Source organism: Manacus vitellinus, unplaced genomic scaffold (genome assembly GCF_001715985.3).
Source record: "Manacus vitellinus isolate BGI_N305 unplaced genomic scaffold, ASM171598v3 scaffold_10_pilon, whole genome shotgun sequence".
NCBI lineage: Eukaryota > Metazoa > Chordata > Aves > Passeriformes > Pipridae > Manacus > Manacus vitellinus.
The window spans coordinates 14,752,203-14,763,562 of record NW_021938838.1 but is presented as its reverse complement, the minus strand read 5'-3'; positions in this window follow the sequence as shown (position 1 = coordinate 14,763,562).

Sequence of the window (11,360 nt, the reverse complement as noted above, 5' to 3'; positions counted from 1 at the left end):
GTAGGAGCACTGAAAATTGCTTTTAATAGTTTGGTCTTACTATCACCACAAATTAACAAGATGAAATCTGTCCAACAGGCAAGCAGTCCTAAACAAGAATTCAAATTACTTTTCACCAGGGGTCCTAAACCTGGAAGTTGCAGCCTCAATCCAACTGAAGACAGAAAGTCATGAACATCCTGTTCTTTTAATATTTTCAAACAGGAAGGAAGCCTCAGTTCACGAGTTCTTCAGAGCAGCTCTTTAGAACTTAAAAGCTCAGGACTATAGCTGAACCAGGGTTGTACAATGGCCCGAGTGTTAAAATAATCAACTATGATTAAAATATTATCCTTAATGGGGCAATAGATATTGCTCTATTCCACTATTACACTTAAGGTTGCCTTCAGACTAATGGGAATAAATAGGTGTCTTTATACCTAATCAAGCGTCACTGGGACAGCACAACATCACACTAATTAAAATAAATATATTTGCCCGCTTAAACGCCAGTATAAAGAGATATAGTTCTGGTCAAATAATTTTACTATTTGTTATGATTCTCACACTATAATTACTAGTTTATCAAAGTGCTGGATAACTAATTCTCCCTCATCTCTGTGCTGAAACCAAAACATGAGCCTTCAACTTCAGTAATTTTATGAGAAACATATGAATCTCTGAAAAGAGGCAGCTGAAATGAAAAGACCTCCTCCATCTTAAAATACAATATTTTCGTAACTGAAAATACTGTTGTAATCCAATTATATATATTCATTGCATAGAGGGAAAGTCTACTACATCTTCATCATGACACTCCATTGTAACCAAGATGTGTAGTTCTTTAGTATAATCTCATATTGAAGCTGAAGTGTTCCATTTTTTTTAGCCAATTTGCAGAAATTATGTAAAGTTTCCCTCTGATAAAATATAACTTTAGTACATCAGCCTAACAGAGGCTTAATTAATGGTCTCCTGGGCCTCTTTTCCACTGGAGCAGATCTGTTTAAGAAGAGTCTTAAACTTGCTTACAGAGGGGTCTTACTCATGAACTGGGAATAATTGTAAGTGGCTATGACACACATGTACTTAGGCATTGGGCCTGACCAACACTAATGTACCAGGGAAATTGTTCTTCACCAGATTCCACCACCTTGAAAATTAACTGAAGAAGCCCAAGCTGACAAGCCACTATCACCAATTACTGGTATAATGGGTTACTCTCTGTGCAGAATGGACGATGTGGAGTATTCCAGCAGATCCTCCGACTGTTCATCCACATTAATGGTCAGTTGGCTACGCAGATCTTTTAGAAATGATCTAGGGGGCTATTGAAAGGTAGACATGTTTTTGCACACAATATTCCAGATTTTTATACCGTGCAGCTGTTATTCAGTTTTCTTACTCTTAACTAAACCAATATGTGATAAAATACAGGCTGAAGATAAAGTCCTCTGTCATAACTGAGGAGCTCTGCTGTTCACCCTAGAATTGGCACAAAAAATTTTAATAATGCGAGAAAAATGAGCAGAAGAGGTGAAAGGCTAACTGGGCAAATGTACTTGAGTCAATAACATATTGAACATGACCATGAGTTAGTCCCACAGTGACTCTTGCACCCATCCAGAGTCCAGGGTAAGGTTGAGACCTACAAGCCCAGAATTGCACTCACTAAGTTATCAGAGTCCACTTGCCTTACACCACGAGTGTAATTCTTAAAAAAAACCAAAAAAACCCAAAACAAACCAAAATAAAAAACAACAACAACAAAAAAAACCCAAACAAAACAAACAAACAAACAAAAACAAAACAAAAAACAAAACAAAACAAAAAACAAACAGGAAAAGCAGCTTGAGTTTTGCACGATGGTCTCAGGTGGAACCAGCCTCCGAACTCTCGGGAATAATTTCTGCAGGAGAGCCCGGTTCTTTCCAACTCATTTCAAACACCACCAACATTGATACACCCGCTCTTCAGCCTGGCCCGGGAGCCCTTTTGGGATGACGCAGGTCACAGACCCGGCCGGGCCCCGCTCGGGCGGGCTGGGAGGTGTCACAGTGGCGGGGACACGGCGGCCGGGCGAGCGCAGGGAGCGAAACGCGCTTCACGGGCTGGGGGGGGCGCAGGCGGCCGGGGGCGCGGGAGGGCTCCGCTCCCGCCGCTCCCGGCCCGTCCCCGAACGGGCTCCGCGGCAGCGCGCGTCCCCGCCCCGGGGCCCGTGATTCCGGGGCTCCCGATTCCGGGCTTCGGCGGTTCCGGGGCTCCCCGATTCGGGGCTCCCGCGGTCCCAGGGGCTCCCGCGGGTCCCTGGGGCTCAGCCGCTGCGCGGCCGCGCCGTGACGTCACGCGGCACGTGCCCGCACCCCGCCGGGACCCCGCCGGCCGGCCGGCCCCCGCGCCCCGGCCGGCCCCTCCTGCCTCCTTACCTTCTGTGCTCTACGCCGGAGCGCCCACAGCGCGGGGCTCAGCGGCGACGCGCCGCCGCGGGGCCTCATGCGGGCCGGGCCGGCCGGGCCGCGCCGGCGGTGTCCGGGGGAGCGGCGGGCTGAAGGGAGGGCGTGGGCAGCGGCGTCCGGCCGGATCTCCTCAGCAGGGGAATGAGTTCCTATAGAAAATTTTGTCAGGGCGAAGCGCCGGCTCAGAGCCGATCCACGCGGGGGCCGCCGACGCCTGGGCCCGAGGCGCCGGCCGCCGCTGCCGGGGAAGAAAGCATCTCAGTGTCGCATTCTGGGCGCGCCGCGCCGCTGGGCCCGGCCTCCCGCTTGCTGCCGGGGAGAGCCGGGCTGGGTGGGTGTGGGTGGGGCGGCGTTGTGGTCCCGCCGCGCGCCGCCCCTGCTGCAGCTTGGGTACGCGGCCCGCGGGAGGCACCCGGCTGTGCGAGCCGCGAGAGGCGGCGTCAACACCCCTGCCGCGGCCCGGCCCGCCGCGCCCCGCACCGGGGCTCCCCGGCAGCCCCGTGCCCCCGCAGGCCCCAGGCGACAAGGCCTGGGCGTCGGGAAGGGAAACAGCGGCTGTAAGGCGCTGAGAGGGGCCTGCTCTGATCCCAGAGCCGCGCGCAGACAGGGCTGTGTGTCACCGTAACTGCCCTCCAGCTCTGAGGACTGTGCACTGCCAGGGCCAGCTGGTGGTGAATAATCATAGAATCACAGGATAGCTTGGGTTGGAAGGGACCTTAAAGGCAGAATCATAGAATCAAGGTTAGAAGACACCTTTAAGATCATGAAGTCCAACTGTCCACCCACCACTGCCACTGTAACCCCTAAACCACTGAACCACATCGCCCAACACCTGATCCAGACATCTCATAAACACCTCCAGGGATGGTGGCTCCACCACCTCCCTGGGCAAGGTATTCCAATGCCCTGACAGTGAAAAAACTTCTAGTATTTAATCTGAACCTCCTCATCTAGTCCCAACCTCCTGGCGTGGGCAGGGACATCTTCCACCAGACCAGGTTGCTCAGATCCCCATCCAACCTGGACTTGAACACTTCCAGGGTTGGGGCATTCACAACTTCTCTAGGCAACCTGTTCCACTGTCTCACCACCCTCACTGTAAAGAATTTCTTCCTAATACCTAACCTAAATTTCCCCTCTTTCAATTTTTACCCACTATTCCTTGTCCTATCACAACAGTGGGCTGCCATGACCTGGGGGATTGCAAAACGTTCACTAAAATACCTTAGAGCAGCACTCGGCCTTGCCTACATGCAAAATGAGCGGTGTACAGCTGCCCTTGGAGTACCACAGAGTAATTTATGTGCAGTAAATTCATTAGCTAATTTTGTGAATGGCTTTAGACACGTCAGGGTAACACCATTACTAGTTGGTAATGGAAGAGAGCCGTGCTTTAACAGTGTGCTGGATCACAGTGCCACTGGAGGCCTGAGCAGCTTCATGTAGTGCTTGATGCCTTTCTAGCAGGTGTATTTTAACTTCTACACTGTAAATACCATGTGGGTGCATTCAGTCATAGATCTTGTGTTTACTGCTGCACCTTTCCTTTGAGTGGACACCCTGCATATATATTTGCCAGCAGAGCAGAGGGGCTTATATTGTCATTAGACAAAGGTACAAATGGGCATCTTCCCTATATTTAGTTCAGGGATTTCCTTCTCCTGCAAAAGAATCAACACTTCCTTTCCATGAGCAGAACTAACCCTGTAACACCACAGAACAACTGTTTGTGTTATAAACATGACATAGTATGTACCATGAGGTTTTCTAAATTCAGGTTCCCATCCCCCTTAAAGAGCTGGTTAAAGCTCTACAGATGAGGAATTTAGAAACAATTTTCAAAGCATGGTTACTCAAGCTGGAAGTTAGCTTTTAGCCAGACTTTAATACAGCTTCCAATATTGCAAATAAAAATTTGCAACTGCAGCTGGGTTGTTTGGTTTTTGAAATAACTACATCCATAATCTTCAAGAATAATTGAAAGTTAGCTAAAATCTCTGGCATGTATTTGTCACTGAGGGATTCTGGATCCTTTGGATGGACGAGACATCTATATATTGTCATCAGAAAACAGCTCACCAGAAAAAGGATATCTCAAGTTTAAACAGGTTCTCTGAATCTTGTGGTCCTTCTAAATGCTCATTTTAAATAACTCCCTTTCAACCTGCTTAGAACCTCTTCTGAATTTGACTTCAGGGCTCACAGAGAAGATACTACAAATACAGGTCATTTTAAATGCTCCAGTTGATCCCATTTCTACTGAAGGATAAAACAGATGCACAACATGAAGATACAGTACCTTATTTAAGATTTTAATTTTTTGCCTGACATAACAAAAAAAAACCCCTTAAGTAACAGGAGGAGCCACAGAGTAAGAATTTTTGTATCACAAGGCACTATTTTCTAAATAGAACGTAAAGACATGCGATCATTTCTCTTGGTTCCTGTTCCAAAGACTTTGCCATTTCATGTGCCTCCAGTACACCACTTAGTCACTGAATGTGTTGTATTGAAGGCCTCTGACAGTTGGCCAAAGCGAGAGGCTACATCATTATCAGAGCAATGACTGCTTGCTTTTGGTTGTATTGATGATAGTATGGAATAGTTTACTGCATCCTTTTGTGCATATTGTTTTTCATCTGCCAATGAAGAAATGTTCTAATAGTGACAAACAGATGGGATACAGCATTTGCCAAAGAGAGCATGGAGCCTGTCTCTGGGTCACATTCTTTTGCACTTATAACCTGTACAAAACCACTATCATCAGTGAAACTCCATGGAATGTAAAATAAATCAAATTGAAATTTGGCCTTCTAAGCTGCAGATTTTTGTTTACTTGTTTACTCCATTAAATCTTTTAGATGCCGTACCAGATGATTTTCATAAAACCTTGGGGAAAACTCTGGAGAACTCTCTGTAATTAAGTAAGGCAAAGGCAAATAAGCAAAGCTTACATGTTGTCTTCCAAGTGGCTGGATTAGCACTCAGCAGATATGCCCATACTGCAGCCGAAGATGGGGCTGCTGGCAGAGCTCCTTCCAACCCCCAAGCTGGCTGGATCAGCTCTTAGAATGAGAAATCGGTGTCATGTTTTTGGGGTTTTGGTATGGACACATCAGCTCTACCTGTGAGAGCAGAGGATTGGAAGCAAAGTTTGGGAAAGGTCAAGTTAAGTTTGCAGCAGAGAACCTCCCACCAGGGCTCTGGCTCGAAGACATTCTTCTCTGGCAAAGAAGTCTGTGCCTTCTCCCATACTCATTAAAAGTCATTCACCACCACTCTGCAAAGAGAACAGTCACAAGGGAAGAGGAAAACAAGGAGAGAACAAAAAGAAGAGGCAGGTGGGAGAAAATGCTCCAGCCAGTCTTTCTGATGAGAAAAACTAAGGTGAAACCATGACACCAACATGGATTGCAACAAAAAGTTGTGAGTGAGGTCAAGAGGGTTAAGAACCCAGTGATCCTTGGAGCTCACACCTGTGTGCACATACATTCAGAGCTGTGCTAAGAGCAGCAGTTGTGTGGGGATTGGCTGGAGAATGGGTACTGAGGAAAAGCAACAAGAAGGAGCTCATCATTACCAAGTGAGTGAATAAGTTATCCAGAGTTCCTGTGAGAGGAATGCATCTTTGGAAAAGAAAACATGACCTATGTGGTCAGAGATGTAACCACCTCTATTGTCAGCATATGGAGACAATCTGATAACACGAATGGTGAATGAACTCCCCACGCCAACAGCAGGCTCCCTGATCTGCTTTAGGGAAATTTCTTACTCAGTCTTCTGGCATGAAAAGCACATGCTAGAACTGTTGAGTTTTTCTTAGATCTGACTCTGAACTAAATGTTTTCAGGTAGTTTGTTGTTGGTTTGTTGTTTTGTTTGTTTGTTTGTTTTTAACCACAGCTGTTACAATATAGTACATCACTGTGGTTATAGTCAACCTGCCATCTACATGGCTGACTACAAGGCTTGGATCAAGGCATAGCACTAATTCTGATGGGCAGTTTATGAAAGGTATTGCTGCAGTTGGAACAAAAAAAATCCAAAAAACAATATCCTTATTTTAAAGCTAACTTGTAATCAAAATGCCATAAGACCAAGTCCATCTTAGAACTGTATACAATTCTGGCTGTAACACCCACTCTGCATTCTCATTGTGAACTTTTAGCGGTTCCTAAATTCTTTTGAAAGATTAAAAGCCTTTCCTTGTTGCTGTGACTTGCCAGAAGGATAAGTGCACCAGCAAATATTTAAGAATAACTGTCTCCGCTCCACCAGCAATAATTGAATATTTTCTCTATCCAGAAGTTTTATTCTGAACAAGACCACTATTAACTTTTCTAATGAATATTCTTTAGGTTGCAGATATGACCTTTTGGAGCTTTCTCTTGCAAAAAATTATGAGTCCATGAGCCCCCTCCTTTGGTAAATCTGGAAGGAACCCAGGAGTCTGAATTTGTGTATTGGATTTAGCCAAGATACAGAAAATTGTCAGAAATCACTCATACCTATGCAGACACACATACACATTACCACACACATCTGGGAGCAGCTATTTTAAAAAAACTAGGACAGACTATAAGCTTTTTTGCAGGACCATCTATAGAAATGATATTTTTCCTGATACAAAAGGCACCTATGTAAAATACATGGTGTCTTTGGAAGGCAGGGTAACCATCTATCAGTGTGCATTATGCTTTAATCTTATGTGTTTGATAATAATAATAACACAGGATTTTTTTTTCACGTTACTATCATGCAGCAAAGTTCCAGGCCCCTCACAAAAACACAGCTGACTGTTCTATGCTGTGAGTGCTGTCATGGTTGGTTTAGTGCATGAATCTTGGATGCTTTATTTGTATGCTTTGTAGTTGCTTCTGCCATCTTTGATTAGTATCACCTGGAAATCCCAGCTTTTCTGCATGTAGTCACACCCAAGAGGAAAGACTGACTCGGAAAAGATTAGTGTCACTTTGCTTTTCCCCCTCATCTTTTCCCTGTAAAGGAGGAGAGCTTTCTGATCATGGCAGTGTATCAGTAAAGATAGCCTAGATACCAAATACCTTAAGGGCCTCAATCTCCTCTCATATGTCCCAGAATTAAAGCTGGAATAACTCTGTTGACTTCAGTAGTGATTTATACCTGCATTAGTGAAAGGATAATCAAGTTCTGGGGTTTGTATGAGGGATACTATGAATTTTGTTCTTTTAGCTTATTAAACAGACAGTACCAAATGCACATTTCCATTAAAGAGAAGATTGTAACGTTAAGGATGTCTTTCTCCCAAACCATTTACACCTGTACCCATTTGGTGGTGATGAGGGTTGGCAGCATGAGAGCAGCCCTTATACAGATTCAAGAAGCAAATTTAGAGGTTTCCTTCACCACAAATGCCACAACTTCATTTCTAGTGTTTGGGTGGCAAACTGTCTTTGTGAGAGAACAAAGATATAGGAACCACTAAACATTCACACACAAACTAAAGCTGGGAGCACACAAACTTTGTGTGAAGGCCTGCACTTCACTTTCGCAAGCTAAAATCAAGCTGCCAGACTTTGGCCCATGACAGTGTGTTTATTGCAGGTCTTGCATCAGGTCCAGGCACGGGCCAGCTGGGCCAGAGCCACAGAGAATTCTCAGCCAGAAGTGGCCTTGTTAAATACTCTGTTACTGGATGTGTTTTTCTGCTCATTATTGATTGAGAGCAGCTTATACACCATTATTTTTTGCTGTAGGGGAGGCAGCCAGTCTCAGAAAGTCTGTTCCTTTGGTCTCCAGTTTGCAGGCCCAAAGGAGGGTGCACTTGCTAACTGGGCATTCACACTGCCTTCTTTCCAAGAGATCAAGTGGCATTCCTCCAAATAATTGGATTCTCGTCTCTGCACTGCAGCAAGTCATCATGGCAGCCCCAAATTGCTTCCCAGACGTTTTACCAGAGTTTTTGTGGCTGAAGTAAAGCTTGTAACTACAAAGGTTGGGTTTATCATTACTTTCAATTAATAACTTTGTCTATCCTCGTAATTGTAATTTCTTATTCACTTCGGGGAACTATTTACATATATTTACATATACTTATTTATACACTTTAACAAATGTACTCAATATGAAAATAGGGCATTTCCCTGACAGCTTAGGCCTGTTTCCCTATCATTCAACTTCCCTTTCACTTCACCTTTTGTTTTGTTTCTTGACATTTGTTCTACTTTAAAACACTGCATTTTGTTGCTAAAGACATCTTTGGTTTCCAGATATCCTACCCATTTTGTTTAATTCCTCTCACTAAAATCCCAAATGATGCTGAGCACTACATTAATTTTTAACAAAACAACTGGGATGGGAATATGACAAACTGAAGGAAGCCAGAAACCACAGTCCTCTACTTCTGCTGCTACAAACCAAAAGCATATTCATTCCTGCATGTCCTTTCTTAAGCATGTAGTTCCAATTACAGAGACAGTCCTTGTGGCTTCAAGGAAAGTACCTACATGATCACAGGCTCTCCTCAAGGGAGAAAAATTCAGTTGACTTGTCTAACTAGGAGTTTCTCTGGAAGCTGTACACTGAGGAGAGTCATAGCACGCTTGGAACTTCTTTGCATAACCAGATCAAATCTGGCCTTGGTAATAGTGAGAAATTATTACCATCTGAATTCTAATCCATGGCATATGTAATTGGGGCTGGGTGGTCTCATTATAGCTTCCAGGAGAGCAAATCTCATCTCATAAGCCACCACTGCAGGTGGCACTTAAAATGGAGATCTTTAGGCTTAGTCGTGTAAATCCACTTCTTGTTGAACTTACACAGCATCTTTAGCAAAGGAAACATAACAAAGTCAGTTGTCTTCATGTTTTCTGACACCTGAAGATTTCCACTAGATGTTTATGATCATTATTTAGGGAAAGAAAAAAAATAAAAGACACTAAGGGTGTATTTTCTATGGAATGATGTAAACTACAAATATTTGAGCAAACCTCATTAAGATGACCCCAACCCTTTAGACAAGCAGCCATGGGCCCCAAAGAGGAGAATGCTTCCAAAGATACAGTCTATGTTTTCAGGACACATGTACAAATAGATCTGATTTTATAAAACACAACAAATCAGGATTGATTAGACTCCTTCCATGAAAAACATAAATAGGTATTTCCATATCCTTTGGCATATCGAATGTAATCGACCCAGTTGCCTAATAGTTTTGGGGACATTCAAACTATTTTAATCAATCATTTCAATGAACTGGGCACCATATCATGTTACATGACAAGCCTTAATCAGTGCCTGCTTACACACATTTATTGGGTTACACTGCAAGGAAGGTGCTGCCTGGCCATCTTACCTCATCTGTATTTCAAAGTACCCTGCAAACCTGGCCCACTCCGCTACAGCAACTGCTAGCAGACTCCCTTGAGCTGGCATTCCCATGGTTTAAAGTTGGCATGGAAAATTACAGCTACCTCAAAAGCAAGTCCAACCAACAGCCCAAACATCATCACCCAGGGTGGCAGGACTGGAAGGGCAGCACTTCCAAACACCCGCTCAACAAGGCTCTTGATCGGTGGTGGTAGCTCAGTGAAGGGCAGATACAGCAACATTTACCATCCTCAGGAAGCAAAGAAGGTAGGGCTGCTTGTGCATGAAGAACCCCCCACTCTGGAGCAGACATGTTTTTCTCTTGGCTAAAAGTGAAGTTTCTTACATAAGAGGGCCTTGATAGGGAGGATGCTGTTTAGATATAAAAGTGATGCTCATGAACAGAGGGCATTATTGTAGCTCAGTGAAGAGTGGATACTACTTTTACATTTGATTTCAATGTATTTTGAATTTATTTGTTTTCAAAAGCATCTAGAATTTAGGAGGCATGTATTTATATGTAATAAATCAAAATAAGTGAGGAAGTGACAGCATAAAGAACTGAAGACTTTCAATAATATGTTTCATTTTAAAATTACAAGAGCATAAATGCACAGAATCTTAAAGGCCTCCATCCAACAAAGCACTTACATGTATACTTAATTTTAAGTCTCCCTACAGTCACGCTTTGCTGAATTGAGGCATAATAATGGTAAACTTCTAGGCCAAATTCTGGACTGAATTCAGTAGATGCAGATGTCTTTAAAAGGAAACAATATGTGTATGTAGAAAGCACATCTCTAGACACGCATGCCTGATCACATGTGTTCACGCTCAGAAATTGTCAAATACAGGAACATTTGTTTCCCCAGATTTAAAATACTTGCCTTGTTTAACACAGAGCCACAGAGGTGCTTTGCTCTGCTGGCAGAAAAAAAATTATCTCTGCCCAGAAGACCTTACAGTCTAAAATTTGGACAGATGAATAGCAGGTAAAATATAGAACAGGACGAGAGTGTAGGAGAGCTGGAATAATAGGCTCACATGGTTATTCATTACAGACATGTGCATTCTGTGGTTGCCAAGTTATAAGTTTTAAATATAGAAGTTTACTTTTATGTACAAGTAATAATTATTAACAGAACGCAAATCTTAGGGGGCTTTGACAATCCAGAGTGAATGGGAGTTTTGCCACTCATTTCAGTAGAGTCAGGCTTTTATTCTGAGTCTCTGCTTTAACCCATATGTCCCCAAAAGAGAGTATGCACGAATCTTTACAGCCCAGTCAGGTCTGCCCCAACCCATAGAGCTTGGAAACTTGGGTGCAAACATCTGGCAATTCCCAGCTCTCAGAAGGAGGAAGTGTCATTCACCACACAGCTGTAAACAGCAGGACACTGAACAGCAACAAACCTTCTCCAGCCCTTCTTTACAGCCAAGCCTCCCAGTTAACCTTGCTGTAATCCAGGAGCCAAGGAGGAGACTCTCACAGAAGAGGAGTTGCTCCACAATCCCTCAACCTCCAATTCTGCCACGTTTTTCTGAGGTGAAAGGCAGGGGAAACACACGGTGTAGA